The following is a 13875-nucleotide window of genomic DNA, read 5'->3' on the forward strand; positions in this document are numbered from 1 at the left end:
CTGGTTCTAATCTCATTTCTCAGTTCTTCAAAGGTCGAATCTGTAGGATCTATCACGCCGAGTACCTTCTCCCCGGAAATTATTTCCACAGGATTCACAAGCACATAAGCTTCTTTCCCTATTCCAATACAGGATCGGGCATCTGCCTTTCCATTCTGCACCCCTGGTCTGAAAGTAATGACAAAGTCATATTCTGCAAAAAAGAGGGCCCATCGTAGCTGTCTAGAGGATTGAGCCTTTGCAGAGCGCAGATATTGCAAGTTTCGATGGTCGGTGAAGATGGTTACAGTGTGTCTTGCTCCGAGCAGGTGATGTCTCCATTCTTTAAGCACACATTTGATTGCCAATAACTCTTTATCAGTATTTGTGTAGTTCAATTCTGCAGGGGAGAATTTTTTAGACCAAAAGGCCACTGGGTGCAGTTCTTGGGAGTCGGGGTTGCGCTGGGACAAAACCGCTCCCATGGCTACATTGGATGCATCCGCCTCCACCACAAAAGGTAGATCAGGTCGCGGATGTTGGAGAACGGGTGCAGCTGTAAATCGCTCTTTTAATTTCTGGAAGGCCTGGTCTGCCTCTTTAATCCAATCAAATTTTCTGTTTTTTCTAAGCAACGATGTGATGGGATGAACCAAACGTGAAAAATCAGAGATGAATCGCCGGTAAAAATTTGCGAATCCAAGAAAACGTTGAATTCCCTTGACAGAAGTGGGTGCCGGCCAGGTAAGAATGGCATCGACCTTCCGGTTATCCATCTTGATTCCATGTGCAGACAGAATGAATCCCAAAAACTCCACTTCAGGAACATGAAAATGACATTTCTCTAGCTTGACATAGAGAGAGTTATCCTTGAGTGTTTGAAGTACAGAAGTCACGTGCTTTACATGATCCGAAGAATTTGCAGAGAAGATTAGAATGTCGTCTACATAGACGACCGCACAGATATCCAACAATTCTCTGAAGATGTCATTCATGAAGGACTGAAAGGCTGCTGGAGCATTGCAAAGCCCAAAGGGCATAGCTTGGTATTCAAAAAGCACAAACCGTGTTCAAAAAGCGGTTTTCCTCTCGTCTCCTTTCTTCATTCGAATAAGATGATGGGCCCCTCGGAGGTCGAGCTTAGTAAATATCTGTGCCTGTTTCACCTGATCCAGCAAGGTTGAGATGAGGGGAAGTGGATAACGATTCTTCACTGTGATTTGATTCAGTGCTCGGTAATCTATGCAGGTCCTCAATTCACCTTCTTTCTTTGGCACAAAAAAGAGTGGAGAGGCTGCCGGTGACTTGGATGGCCTGATAAACCCATTAGCCAGATACTGATCCAGATAGGACCTTAAATGGACATTTTCTTTTTCAGTGAGCGCATACATTTTACTACACGGAGGTTGAGCTCCTGAGGTGATATCAATTTGACAATCATAAGGTCTGTGTGGGGGAAAAACTTCTGCCTGTTTTTCTTCTTGAAAGATTTCCTGGCATTTTCGATACTCTCCTGGTAGCGAGCCTACAAGACCTAAGGTGACTGCCGCAATGGAATTAGGCTGTCTCATTATCGCTGATTCATCTGTTGACACACAAACACTCTGGCAACTTGATGCAAATGTTAAAGTTCGGGAACACCAATCAATTAAGGGGTTATGCTTCTCCAACCAAGGCATTCCCAAAATGATCTGGAATTGCGGGGCTTGAATCAGGTCAAAAGAGATCCTCTCCCTGTGTCCTTCCTGGCAAAGCATATGAGAGGGTTGGTGCACTGTGTTACGGGACCTGACACCAATAGAGTGCCATCCACCCCGGAGACATTCTCGGCTTCTAACTTTTCCCTGAAAGAGAGACCCAATCTGCTTGCCAGATGTACATCCATGTAATTGCCAATTGCCCCACAGTCAATGTATGCAGTCAATGCATGCCTTTTAGTGGGAGTCTCTTGACTAAAAAGGACTATAGGAAACACGAAGTGTGAGGTCACTGCAACCTTTTCCATGCTCGACAAGCTGACCTCTAAACTTGTCGGGCACTGGAGTTTTCCGCCTTCTGATCCTTCTTGTCCTGGTTAACTCCTCCCAAAGGTTTCCTAGCAGGTTTAACTGGGCAATCTTTCAAAAAGTGGCCGGCCTTGCCACAGTATAGACACAACTGTAGTTGACTTCTTTTCTCTCTCTCTGCTTGGGAGATAGGACCTCGAATTCCACCTAATTGCATTGGTTCTGGATGAGGGTCTGTTCCTGATTTCAACAGTGTTTCCCTTGAACGAACCACAAAGGCTCGGTTGTCCTGACGAGCTCGATCAGTTCTTCGGTCCTGTAAACGATGATCCAATTGTATAGTGAGGTCAATGAATTCCGTGATACCTTCAGGCGGATTCACAACTTGAGCCAAAAGGTCTTTCAACTCACTGCGCAAACCACGATAGAATAATGTTGTTCTCTTTTCCGAGGGCCAATTAGTTTCTGCTACCAGTGTATTAAATGTAGCCACATACGCAAGCAACTCCTGATTTCCCTGCTTAAGTGACAGCAACTCATTGTCCAACGCCTGTCCTTGAGTGTGACGAGCAAATAGTTTTTCTAACTCTCGTTGAAATTCTGAAAAGTTCTGCAACACAGGATCATCCCTATTAACCAGAGGAATGGACCAATTTGCCGCACATCCACCCAGGGAAGACAATACAAATGCAACTTTTGATTGGTCAATGGGAAACACTCCAGGTCTGCACAAAAAATGCAGCCTGCATTGATTTAAGAACACTGCAAACCTTTTTGGGTCCCCTGTAAAAAGCTCTGGAGGTGCTAAAGGAATATTCCCTGGAATGACCACTTGGACCGGAACCGGGGGCAAGGTAAAGGAGGAAGCCTGGGAATTACCTTGGGGTAAGGGCACCTGTCCCGCTTGATTCTGTAACAGTTGACGAGCCAGTTCATCTGTCCGCTCTCTATTCACCCCTAATTCCCTTCTAAGGGCACTAGAAGTTGGGTCAACTGGTCCATCTCAGGAGTTCCCATGATGTCCAGGCAGAGCACTTTTCTGCACGGCTTCGCGTTCTGTAACCCTTACCTTGGGCCCTGCGGGAACACCACTCCTGGTAAACTATGACTCTTCTCCTGGAATGTTGCTCTCTCACCACCCACTGTTCCTCTATGGAAAACTGGAATCTATGGAATATACAAGGGGGTGTCAGTGATCACTTTTATGCTAATTGCCTTAGAGCTTAACTTTTTCTTTAACTAGGGATGCCATCCTCGCCTCAGTTAGTGTTATGATGAACTCTCCATCCTGCTTCAGTGCAGGGGCGCATGTCCTGAAGAGAGGAACGGTTTGACTGGGAAGGGTAAAGAATTGCCTACTGTGAATGGAGCCCAATACGTAATAACTAAACCCTCCCCTTAACCACAGACTATTGCACTGTAAATAGAATTAAGGAAATTGGGATGGATGAACCTGCAGTGTATAGTGTTTCAATGTGCTCTCTCCCAAAATGGAGATACCACAACTGCAGCTAACTAAACTAAATACCTAAGTGCAACCTAACACAATGTAAGTATATTCTTTCTCACACAATATGCTACTGAAAAGACACTGTAAACAAGTACCAATGCGCTGTCTTTCTCAAAGCTTAAACTCTACAATACCATGGCTTAATTCGAAGGCTAACTATGGTTAATGAAAATTGGGGTGCCTCCCTTTACTGCTAATGGAAACTCCCTCACACACACGAATTTCAGAACCCGCGTGCAAGCAGTTTATCCAAAAATAGCAAGCACACGGGAGGAGAATCAATACTGTGATTGTCATGATGCCTACCCCCGGGGAACCAGACCAGGTCCAGCAGCCCCGGGAGCAGGCATCACGTTCCCGGGGAAAGGCCCAGCGACCCCCGTTAGGGGCCATCTGGACACAGACCTGGCGCCTTTGGCGCCAGGCTCATATGAGACTTCAGTCCTGGCGCCATAGGCGCCAGGCTCATAAGGGGAAAACTTACCTGGACTTACCTGATGCAGACCATGCTGCAAGGGATCCAAGCCCTCAAGAGGCCTAGAAGGGACTACTTTACCTAGGAACTCTTTTGCCACTTGGGTGTGGCGGTGGAGGAATACTTACCTGGAACTACTTTGGAGGCTAATTAAACCACGCCCGAAGAGCAGCACACGCTTCGCGTTATTCTGCATCCAGCAGCGTAACACTCACCGTGCCTGCAGCAGCATCCAGACTTCAGCCACGCCCGCCTCGAACCCGGATCACCTAGAAACAAGGGAAAGAAGGAGAAAGGTTAGAACCAGAACATTTACCAGCTTCTTACCTGATTCCAGAGCCATCGCATCGTCGAACCAAAGGAAAGACTTTATTTTAAAACACGTTGCATCGCCACCAGCAGCGCCGTGCTGCACTCACCGTTCCTCGCAGCATTTTCACGTTTCACTGCAGCCTCCTGCATGTTCCCGCTGCATTCCGGCACCTGGGGGAGATAAAGACAATAAGGGGAGCCAAGAGAACATATAGAGGAATACTGGTTACCACCCTAAGACCTACCTGATTTACCACTGGGGAAACCATTCCTCTCTTCGGGGTCGGCGCACCTCTCACTGCACCATCGCCGTACCCCGGCCCCTAAGGGGAAACAAAAGTAGAACAGGGTGACTCAAAAGGACAATCAAGGGAAGCCACCTCCCGCCATAGACTTACCTAATTTTACCGCCGGAGGTATAACTCCTCGACTCTGGTTTTCTCTCAGCACCTGAATAAAGGAGAAGACCACAGATTACGGATTGGATAGGAGTGATGGTCAGGCATTTCAACTCTTACGAACTGCATACTTACGGCGTCTTGCCGGGAGAGTCAAAATAGCCCTGGAACTCATCAATTCCTTCGACCAGTGGAGCAACTGGTCCATCACACGCCCCTGCGCTCGAAGCAGGATGGAGAGCTCACCCTTTCAAACCATAAGGTGAGACTTTAGAGGGGGCATCGGAGGTGGTCTGTGGGGAGAACACTGGGGGAGTGGGGAGAATTTACGCTCAACTCCACGGGTGGTTAATTCCCCTTTCTCCAGTATGGGGTCTGGCATGGATTCACATGCTCATGAATATTCCCCGTCGTCAGGCTGGGAATCCTCGGTAAAGAAAAATCAGTATCAGTCTCGTTTCTGATCTGTCTTTCGTAGTAGTAACCAATCACTGATCTCTGCGTCATACTGACCACAGCCAATGACTGCCATCTCCCTAAGCCCCGCCTCTGGCAGCCATCTTCAGATTTTTACCGCACGTTCAAGTGTTGGGATTCTCGTGCTATTGCTCTCGAGCTTTAGTGCGTTTTCGCGCTTTTTCATAGGAAAATTCTCTCTCTTTTCGGTCAAAAGTGCCTCAAGCTCCACCGTTTCTTTATCCGATCAACGGGGACCCGTGTCGGATTCTTCTATGCCCCTCAAGGCCACGCTTTTGGAGGACTCCAGAAGTTTCTCAGGCCCATCTCGGACATGGCGGAGGAGAAGGGAAGGTCGAGGCCCGGAAAGCTGTTCAGGTTCTGCCCTGGATGCCAGCTTCAGAATGTCTTTAAGGAGGACGAACACTCCCTTTGCCTCTACTACCTGCATGAGGACAAGACGCACGTGGAGAAGGACTGTGCGTTTTGCGGCAATATGTCGGAGCCAACTGGCTGGAAGGGAAGAGCCCGTCAGGCGAGAAAAAGAAGAAGTCCGAGCGGTCTTCTAAGACCTTTGAGGGCGCCCCGGCGACAGGGGCCCAACAGAAGGCCAAGCACTGTGAGTCCGCTGGCACCGGGAGCACCGAACGGTCGGGGTCTACGGTTGCCAGGCAGGGCGCATCCTCCTCGGCGCCATCAACCACGTGCCAACGCTCTGGCTCGGGTAAGAGGAAAGCCGAGCACCCAGCAAAGCTCCTGGAGGGACCCCGGTCGAGCTCGAAGGCCCCACCGGAGGGGGAGCGAGGCAGTGACCCTCCCCCCAAGGAGAAGGCGGTGTGCCCACCTAAGGTGGTGAAAACCTTGATCCATCCTGCCAAGGCCTCTATCTAGACAGTCACGGTGGCCCTGGCTCAGCCTGTGGAGGCTACACCAGTGGAGGCGACCTCGGGGCCCAGAGTCTCCCTGCCACCGCGGAGGGAGTCCTCTTTCAAGCCCATCAACAGGGCCCCCCAAACCTCTGACGGAGAAGAAAAAGGGGGGGCAGGAGGTCGTCGTGGATTCGGCCTCAACCTCTGCAGAGGAGCTGATCGAAGTCTTAAGCCACGGCATTGGCGTGGAAGAAGACCAGCCCGTCGGGAGGGACCCCGACGTAGGAGACGACGAGAATGTCGAGGGTGCCGACGAGGCTCCTGACCGCCCGTCGGAATCCCCTCAACCAGTGCCGCAAGACAACTAGGCGGCCATTTTGTTGGCTATACAGTCCTTATGCTGGGAGATGAGGACGAGATTGCCGTTACCACCAACGGAGGACCCGCTCCCGACGGGGGACCCGGAGCCAGGCCCTTCTGGGAGCCCTCCTCCTAAGAGAAGAAGGATTCATCCTCCACCTCCTTTTCAACCATCGCGCCCTGCTCAGCCCTCCTTCCCGTCCACGACCCGTGGGGATGATACTGGAACGTACACGGCCGCGACGGGTACAGACGACGAGGTTTAGGACGAGGATCTTCCCTCGTCACCTCCTCCCCGGGCTTCCCCACCCGACGAGATTGGATCGTTTCATGCCATAATCGCCAGGGCATCCGAGCTTTTCCAGCTCTGCCCGGAAGAGAAGAAGGAAGGAAGGTTTCCTTTATCCTCGCTGTACCTCTACTGGACGATATCTGGGATGAGGGTCTCGCCCTCCTCAAGAACCCATCCACAACGTTTGCGAGAAGGGATCGGTACGAGAAGAAGTACCGGGTCCCGGACGCGGCCCCCTTGTTCCTTCGGGCACAGCTGACCCCGGACTCGGTCGTCTCCGCGGCGGCCAGGAAGAAAGCGGGGGGGGCTTTGGCCTCTATGTCAACCTCCCCCCCCGGACGGCGAGGGAAAGAAATTGGACTCTGGGACGCAGAGTCATCTCATCACAGCGACGACGATTAAGGCTGCCAACGCCTTGGCTATCGTAGCCCACTACGACAGGGAGTTGTGGTACAAGATCGCCCCCCTGCTGGACTTCCTACCGGATGACAAGAGGGCGGAGGCCCTAGAGATCTTGCAGGAAGGAGAAGTGGCGTCGGACCACGCCATTACGATAGTGACGGACATCGCTGACACTGGGTTTCGCCAGTTGGGCAACGGCGTGTGCTTTAGACGGCGTGGATGGCTCAAGGCAACAGACTTCCGGCAGGACGTGCAGACCAGAGTTTTGGACATGCCGTTTGACGGGAGCAACCGGTTTGGGAAAACAGTGGACGATTCCCTACAAGCCATCAAGACGGACACAGAGATGGCCCAGGCTCTTGGTGTTCTCCAGCAACGACGGCCGCCCTTTCGGAGCGCCGGAGGCAAGCAGGGTACCTCCAAAGGTTCCGGCGGCGGATATTCCACCTACCGTCAAGCGGCCCGTTCGTCGTCACAGGAAGCCTACAGAGGACGAGGCAAGTCGGGCGGACCCCGCCGTCGTCGCCAGGGAGGACAAGGCGGCAAAGCCTCGTCGAAGCAGGACTGAACCGGGTGTGGGGTCGGGCCCCCACCGAAGTGTCCGGTGGGAGGCCGGCTGACGAACTTCGTCAGCGTGTGGGAGTCCATCTCCACCGACCGTTGGGTGCTGGACGCCCTGGCCCAGGGTCACGCACTTGAGTTTCTAAAGAAGTGCCCGCGCGTCCCCCCCGTGGCCAGGAAGGAACATCACGTCCCTTAACTTCTCTTGGAGGTAAAGGCGATGCTCAAGAAAGGTGCCATCAAGCTGTCCCAAAGAGGCTTCGGGGCTCCGGAGTTTACTCAAGATACTTCCTCGTGAAGAAGACGACAGGAGGATGGCGTCCCATCCTGGACCTACGACGACTGAACAAATTCATCAAGGCACAGAAGTTCTGGATGGTCACCCTCCAGCACGTCCTGGGTCAGCTGGAGGAGGTCGATTTCCTGTCGTCGTTGGATTTGGAGGATGCTTACTTCCATATCCCCATCCTAAAGGGACACCAAAAGTTTCTCAGATTCGTGGTCCAAGGGCGTCACTACCAGTTCAGAGCCCTTCCCTTCGGATTGAGGTCGGCACCCAGGGTGTTCACCAAGTGCCTCGCACCGGTGGCGGCGCGGCTGCACCTGGAGGGGATTCACGTCTACCCCTACCTGGACGACTGGCTCATCCGAGCAAAGACAAGGGAGCTCACCGCGGAGCACACGGCGAGGACCGTCCAACTATTCACGGACCTGGGATTCTCCATAAACTACGCCAAGTCCCACCTGGTGCCCGCGCAAGACCCACTGTTTCTGGGAGCGAAACTCGACACAGTGGTGCTTCTGGCCTCTCCGTTGGAGGAAAGAACGAGGGTCATCTTGGGCAAGGTGCAGCGGATGCTGGTTGCGGCCGCGGCCAGGGTGAGGTCCATCAAATCCCTCCTCGGAATGATGTCTTCCTGCATTTATCTCATCCACCTGTGCAGGCTTCGGATGCGCCCGTTACAGGAGTTCCTGGACGCTCGCTGGATCCAGACGACAGTCAGCTTCGAGGACAGGATCACACTCGACGAGAGCTTCCGACGAGCATGGACTTCCAGACCCGGGGCCACCAGAAGACAGTGACCTCGGATGCCTCCCTGGAAGGGTGGGGAGCGCACACCGAAAATTTGCACGCAAGAGGCCTTTGGCTTCGGACGGAGAAGTCCCTCCATATCAACGTCCTGGAGCTCCGTGCAGTGTTTTGGGCCCTCAGATCCTTTCTTCCGTCCCTCAAGGGCAAGGTGGTGAGGATCTTCACCGACAACACCACCACCATGTTCTACATCAAGAAGCAGGGCGGTACCAGATCCCCCAGCCCTGTCCAAGGAGGCGCAGGATCTGTGGCATTGGGCCGTCGCCCAAGGGATGTTTCTGGTGCTGTTTCATCTGGCAGGAATAAAAAACACCATCGCCGACTCGCTCAGCAGAGAGCTGCGCTTGTGCCACGAGTGGGAACTACGACAGGATCTAGTGGACCGCCTCTTCCGACGGTGGGGCACACCCCAGATCGATCTGTTCGCGATGGCGACGAACTCCAAGTGCCGGAGGTTCGCCAGCAGGTATTTAGCCGAGGAGCCTGGGCGATGCTTTCTCGTTCCCCTGGGAGGGCCTGTTTCTATACGCGTTCCCTCCATTGCATTGCCGTTGCTGATCCGGCTCATCAACCAGCTCAAGAGGTCACGGTGCAGGATGATCCTCGTCGCACCTGCGTGGCCGAGGCAGATATGGTTCCCGGACCTTCTGGACTTGTCAGCGTCCCCGTCAATCAAGCTGCCAGTGGACGCGGATCTTCTCTCCAGGGAAGGAGGCACCATCCTCCATCACGACCCAAAGTCGCTGAACTTGCAGGCCTGGCTCCTGCAGCGTTAGAGTTTGGAGGTTACGACATACCGGCCGACTGCAGAGAGGTTCTTGCAAAGGCCAAGGCGTCCTCAACTCTTAAATGCTACGGACACAAATGGAAGAGGTTCTCTGTCTGGTGCCACGTACAGAAGATTAACCCTCTACGGATTACGGCTCCTCAAGTACTGCTGTACCTACTGATGCTGGCCAAGGCTGGACTGGCGCACGCTTCCATCAAGATTCATCTTGCTGCGATCTCCCGATACACCAGAACCATGGGAATGACGTCTTTGTGGTCTCATCGTCTGGTGAAAGAATTCATGAAGGGACTGTTCAGATCGTTCCCGCCGGTGAAGGCTCCGGCCCCGGCGTGGGAGCTCAACGTGGTGCTGACCAAGCTCATGGGACCTCCGTTCGAGCCTCTGCACTCAGCTCCGTTGAAGTTCTTGTCGTGGAAAACAGTGTTTCTTGTGGCCATCACCTCCGCACGACGGGTGGGAGAGATCCAGGCCCTTTCCTGCAAGCCCCCGTACTTGACTTTTCACGACACGAGGGTAGTGCTCAGGACGCACCCCTCCTTCATGCCCAAGGTGCCGTCGGACTTCCACCTCAACGAACCCTTGGTGTTGCCTGTTTTCTTCCCGTCGCCTTCGTCGCCGGCTGAAAGGTCTTTGCACTCGCTGGATGTGGCTAGAGCGCTGAAGTTCTACGTGGACCGCACAAAGAGTTTTCGGAAGACGTCACAACTTTTTGTGAACTTTGGACCTGTCAATCAGGGGAAGGCTCTCTCAAAGGCTTCCATTTCCAGATGGCTCTCCGGCTGTATCATGTACTGTCATCGGTTGGCAAACCGACCGCTGCCCGGCCGTCCGAGAGCCCATTCCACCAGAGCGATCGCAGCTACCACGGCGTTCCTATCTGGTGTGCCCCTGCTGGACATCTGCAGGGCTGCTACGTGGAGGTCGACGCACACCTTCACGAAATTCTGCTGTGTCGACCGGGATTCCAGAGAGGAGTCCAGGGTCGGCCAAGCAGTGCTGCGCAACCTGTTCGCCTAATGTGAGCCTGGTGAGAAGGTAAGAGATGCTTAATGTTGAGTTGTTGTATTGCTTAATGTTGAGCCTGTTGCCACCTCCCGTGGTTGTGCATGTGTGTACTGCTATGTATTCTTTTATTCATGAGCATGTGAATCCATGCCAGACCCCATGCTGGAGAAGGAACAAGTTACTTACCTGTAACTGTTGTTCTCCAGCATGGGTCTGGCATGGATTCACATGCGAACCCTCCCGCCTACCCCTCTGCGGCTCTTCACTTGGTCATACTGCCACTTCACGTGCTACCAAATCTGAAGATGGCTGCCAAAGGCGGGGCTTAGGGAGATGGCAGTCATTGGCTGTGGTCAGTATGACGCAGAGATCAGTGATTGGCTACTACTACGAAAGACAGATCAGAAATGAAACTGATACTGATTTTTCTTTACCGAGGATTCCCAGCCTGATGGGGAATATTCATGAGCATGTGAATCCATGCCAGACCCATGCTGGAGAACAACAGTTACAGGTAAGTAACTTGTTCCTTCTCCATTCACAGAAGAGCACTCCTACCGGCCAGACAAACGACACATCTCGGCCCTACGCATTACGCTGGAGGAGGCCGCAGCAGCCCAGATCAGACTGGCGCCTCTGTGGGAGTCAGGTGAGCGTAACAGTGATTTCCTAACACGCGCTAACTTCAAAAAACGCTCTTGCGAAGCAATTAATTCAAACACACGAGCGCATGTGAGGGGAATCAAAACTGTAATTCCCTCACACGCGTGAACATTAAGAAACACTCTAACAAGGCGTGTTTACTGGAAACGGAGCGGAACACATGAGGAAGCTCGAGGCGCTCACTCGCAGAGGGTTATTCAAAACATTCACAACACTTTCAATGAATACAGGTACTTGCGGTATGATGCGTGCGGAGGAGATGGCTTCTCTCAGCTGCTCGCTAACTGAAAACACCAGAATTCCTAACTGGCGAAAGGTGACTGGAATGACAGGAATAGCACTACGAAAACAACGCTACAGGGATACAGTGAATGAACACAAGAAACGGAGCAGGGAACACTAAGGGGAATATTTCTGTGAAAATAGTGTCAGTGGAAATTCTAGTCAGAAACGGACCGCGGTAAGCGTACACTGCTATCTGCAGAGACGACGCGAAGCGCAGCACAACAAGGGGGAGGGGCTTAAGTACTCCAGAGCTACCAACTACTAGACCATACTGTAGCATTCAGGGAAGGTAACCTGGTGGCCATATTGAATGATGAGGAAGTGCTTAACATTTAACAGCCTACACTGCCTTTCCTACTCTTTGACCAGGAATGGTAGGCTGCCAACCAAGACTTCTTGAGGGCACATCTAAGGGGAAACCCTGTGGTCATGACAAGTAGCAAATGTATGAAAACGTTACCACAATCAAGAGAAAACAATGAATCTCCTACATTCCCACAGATGTCCCCATAAAAATGGTATCTCACATGTGTGGGCGCACTGTCCCTGGCCTAAAAGGAATTGGCTAAACCATGGGTCTGGCAAACGCTCTGGGAAGAGTGTATTGGGCCTTGTGGGCAGCCCACAGATTTAGGACTGAAGCATCGTTCCCACAAATGAAAACACGGAACCACACACTTCAATTCAAATACACCCAGCGTCCAATGATGGCGCAATAATTTCCTATACAAAATACACAGCAAATGCAAAAAAGTGGAAAAATACAGTATTTTGAGAGATTTGCTACTGGGAAAACACTGCAGTGCTCAGCAAACAGTGCATAACCTACCTTCTCACATTGCCACAGGTGACCCGATAAAAATGGTACATCACGTGTGTCGGTCCATTGGCCTGGGCCAAAGGGAAATGGCTAAACTGCCAGCATCAAAATGCTTAGTGAAAAGCATATTTGGTCTTGCAGCAAGCACATACATTGAGGGCTCTGGCATCACAACCACCAAGTAAAGGTGGAAACGCCATTCAGTTTTGAAAAGGAGACACAGGGGAATCGAAATACATTTTGCTTTTGTTGATCACAGAAGAATTGTTTACCCCGAATGCACAGATAATAGGAAAAGTTGGAAAAATACAATATTTTGATGCATTTTCCATTGGGAGACCACAGAAACGGACAAGGGACAACAATTTTACCCGCCCACGTTCCCACAGGTGTTCTGTTAAAAACGGTATCTCACATATGGGGGTGCACTGGCCGAGTCTGAAAGGGGAAGGGCTTAAGTTACAGGTAAGTCAGGTACTCTGCAAAAAAAAGATCAACACTGTATTTAGCCTTGCAGGCAGGCCAGACATTTAGGACTGGGGTTTCACAACCACCAAGGAAAACAGACACCTGTGGGAATCCAATGAGGCATCACTTGCGTGAATTGAGGTACATTTCCCACTGAGAAATTACAGAAACACTCGCAAAACACCACATGTCCTACCATCCCACGTTCACACACATGTCCTGATGAAATCCAGACCTCGCAGGTACGGGTGCGCTCACCTGGGTGGAAAAGAAAAAGGGAAAACCTTTGGTATGTTAACTGTTCTGAAAAGGCAAGATTCAGCCTGCCTTTTGGCTTGTGGGCACTACACAGATTTGGGCCTGTGGTGTTACAGCCACCAAGGAAACCAGGGAACTCCATGCGTTTCTGAAAAGACACCCGTGGGAATTGTGAGGGGTCAGAAATGCGAGACAGAGCAGTAGAAAGGCTTTTCTCACAAGTAGCCTAGCCATTTTATTAAACATTATGGTGAGATAAACACATTGCTTTCCCTAACTTAACGCGGATTTCCCTATCTGTCAAACTAAGACTAAAGGAAAACACTCTAAAAAAGTATCTGTCCCTCACACTTGTACATAGAACAAAATCATATAGGTATCATATGGATGTTCAATCTCAACAAAACTACAGTTACATTCAAACATAAACTTTGTAACCATCTATCCATGTAACCAGGATCGGGTCCCCTTCCCCAGGATTAATTCAGGATTTCCCAAAATTCTTTCCGCTTTGTAAGTTCTTCACTTGGCACTTGGATTGTTTTATTGCTTAATAGCATTTATCACTCTTCAAAATGATTGTCAAAGTTTCCACAAGCTCTTGCTTGATAAACCAAAAAGACAGTGGGCCTGATTCACAGAAGCATTTTATAATGGTGCAATCCCATGGGAAAACGTTTTGTGAATCAGGCCTTTTGTCTTCACACTTCCAGTCAGTATTCAATATAACTTCTCTTCTTTGAAGAACAACCACTTACACATTTCTTCTTCATAAACAATAAAGGTGTGTCAGGATGCTTTGAGCACAGTTCATTATAACAGATTAGTGGACTTGCCACGTTCTTTTCACTACAACCTTGCAGTACATTAATG

This window comes from Ambystoma mexicanum, chromosome 5p, assembly GCF_040938575.1.
Source record: "Ambystoma mexicanum isolate Mex_15411 chromosome 5p, UKY_AmexF1_1, whole genome shotgun sequence".
In the NCBI taxonomy this organism is placed as follows: domain Eukaryota; kingdom Metazoa; phylum Chordata; class Amphibia; order Caudata; family Ambystomatidae; genus Ambystoma; species Ambystoma mexicanum.